Below are 3,292 nucleotides of genomic sequence, written 5' to 3'. Positions count from 1 at the left end.
TTTTCTTTAGTCAGGGGCCACTGAGGAACCCATACTGGTCTTTCTGATTTCCAAGTAATTTTTATTGTCTCAGTGACCCCTCCTGAAAACCCAATCCATGTCTATTTATTCCTTGATCTATTTGTATTGGTACTGCTATACCTTGCTCTTGTTCTCCTAATCTTTTTCCTTTCCTAAAACCTTGTCTAGCCATAATAGTGGGCACATTTGAATTGATGTTATTTGTTAATGTTAGTCCTAATTGATCTAGGACATCTCGTCCCCATAAATTTATAGGAAGATGATCCCATACATATGGCTGTATAGTTCCCTTACATCTTTCAGGATCCTTCCAATCTAATACCATTGCACTTCTATGGGGATTGGTCACCACTCCTAGGCCTCGAAGCGTTTGAGTGGCTTGTTGTAATGGCCAATGTTTTGGCCATTCTTGATGAGAGATGATGCTAAGGTCTGCACCTGTATCCAGTAGCCCATTAAATTCATGTCCTTGAATATTTAGTTTTAGCATGGGGCGAGAATCTAAATTTAAAGAAAGCATAGCCCAATCTACACCTGTGGAGCCTAATCCCCTGGAACCTCTTTCTACCGTACGACTGGAAAATTTATCATGTAGGCTGGGTATTATTAATAACTGCTATTCTATCTCCTGGTGAAATTACTGATATACCCTTTGGAGAACTGGCTATAATTTTTATTTCACCTTCATAATCGGGATCAATTACCCCAGGACTTATCATAAGTCCTTTTAGAGTAGAAGAACTGCGTCCCAATAATAAGCCTACTGTTCCTTGGGGAAGAGGCCCTTTTACCCCTGTGGGAATGATTTGAACTCCCATCTCTGGAGTTAGTACTGTTCTGGCGGAGGCACAGATGTCCAATCCTGCACTTCCTCTGGTTTGTCTAGTGAGGGATCTAATGGATAATGTGTCCTGGGCACTACCCTGATGGTATTGCTGGGTTCCTCCAGTGCCCCATATATTTGTGGTCGTGGGCCCTGGAGCATTGGGCCCCCCTGTCCGTTTTTTGGCAATGGAGCCTGATGCCTTTCTCCACGATATCGTGGGTAAACACCTGGTCCTTGTCTGTTTTTTGATAATGGAGTACCCTCTATGGTGGTTTGAGAACGGCATTCATTAGCCCAATGTCTTCCTCTACAGCATCGTGAGCAAATACCCCTTTGATACCTAGTATTGTTAAACCCTTCTTCTATGGGGTAATTCCTTTTAAAATGTCCTGTTTGTTCACAATTGCAGCATGTTTTGGGCCTGGCATCTAAAGCCTGTTGTACTGCAGCTGCCAAGACTTGCCCTTGTTCATTAATATCTCTACATAATTTAATATATGTGTTTAAATCTTCATGTTTCCATGGTCTAATGACCTCTCTACACCAACAATTTGCTTGCTCATAAGCCAGTTGTTTTATTAATGGTATTGCTTGTTCTGTATCCCCAAAAACTCTGGTAGCTGTTTGAATAAGCGTGTCTACAAATTCAGCGTAAGGTTCATTAGCTCCTTGTATTACCTTAGATAATTGACCTTGTAAACCTCCATGTCCTTGTAAAGTCTTCCATGCCCTAACCGCATCTACAGCAATTTGTGAGTATATGGCAGGATCATATGCAATTTGTTTCTGCTGACCCTCATAAGGTCCCTTTCCTAACAACATATCTAGATTTCTCTGAGGATAACCGGCTGCTGCATTTTGCCTAGCCGTCTCTGTGCAAAATTCCTCATTGGCAACCTTCTATAACAGGTATTGTCCTCCATTTAGCACAGCTTTACACATACTAGTCCAATCTGCTGGCGTCATGCTCAAATTGGTAATGGATTCGACCATGTTTACAGTGAAGGGTGCTTGAAGACCATAGGTTGTTACAGCCTCTTTTAGCTGCTTCACTGTTTTGAAATCTAAAACATGGTGAATTCACTGTCCTCCTGCCTGCTCAAATACAGAGCATGCTAATCTTTGAGGTCCTGTCTCAGGATCCCATCTATCAACTACGGGGGTTGGGGGGCCTCCCAGTATATGGAGGCGGAGCTATTGGTTGGACACTTACGCCCTCTGGTGATAGTACGGTGTTAGTAGCAGCCTCCTGTTGTAACTTTTTCCCTGATAGTCCTTCCTCCTTTAAATTTTCTTCCTCTAACTAACTCGAGAGACCTTCTCTTTTGCTTGATCTAACATGTTTTCTACCATAGTCTGAACCTCTAACAATTTACTTAACACTCTTTCGGTTTGTTTTTTACTAATTTCTAATCTACTATAAAGATAATGCAACCCAACAAGATAACACAAAACAAAACCGAAACAGAATGAAACAAAAACGGAACAAAATATCGTTGTATCAATTTTCCTATTTTTCTTGAAATGTATTTTCGTGGTCTATCTTTATCTCTTCCTTAGGGCGGAACAACTTCAAACCCTGAGCCAACCACTTTTCCCAGTTTGCCTGAAAAAGTTCTAGGGACAGGCAACTTAAAAATAAAATAAATCAAAACAAGAACACATTGTTTTTTAAAATGGTCACCCATTCTCTCGCTCTTCCTCAGGGGCGAGCAATTTCACTTACCCCCAAGCTTCAGGCGTTCCCCGTCTGGGCCACCAAATGCCGCAGTCTGGCTGGGCACAATTCAGGAGCCACTTATCAAGCAAAAAGAACTTTATTTTTAGAACACACGCTGCACCACAGGAGCTCTTCAGGAATTCCCTCAGAGCCCAACTGCCACCTCAGGCACTCCCTGTGAGCACCTCCCCCAATCTCTTCCCACTCTTGAGGCCGATTGGCTGGGTCATGTGGGCGGAGCCAAAAGAGTCCCCCAATGAGTAGCTCTGTGTTCTGAAAGGGCGGGGAAACAGCCCAATGAGCATCACCGCAGAGGAGCCAATCAGCTGGTTGCTGGGGCCACGGTGAGCCAATCAGCTGGAAGTTTGCTGGGGCTCCTTCGGCTGTGGCTCTCAACACATTTGTCTGTTGACTCTTAGGCTAGTTCCATACTTGGCTATCGTGAATTGGGCTGCTATAAACATTGGTATGCATGTATCACAATAGAATGCTGATTTTAGTTCTTTTAGATAAATGCCAAAAAATGAGATGGCTGGGTCATAAGATGGTTCCAATCTTAGTCTTTTGAGGGATCCCCACACTGCTTTCCAAAGTGGATGTGGTAATTTGCAGTCCCATCAACAATGTATAAGTATCCTTATCCCCCACATCCTCACCTTAGCTGTGAATTTTAATGGAAGAAAAGGAGGTGCGCTAGAGACTCTTGATGCCTACCAAAGGACTGT

This window comes from Marmota marmota, unplaced genomic scaffold (genome assembly GCF_001458135.2).
Source record: "Marmota marmota marmota unplaced genomic scaffold, marMar, whole genome shotgun sequence".
Lineage (NCBI taxonomy): Eukaryota > Metazoa > Chordata > Mammalia > Rodentia > Sciuridae > Marmota > Marmota marmota.
The sequence above is the reverse complement of the archived record's forward strand: the minus strand, read 5'-3'. Positions refer to the sequence as shown.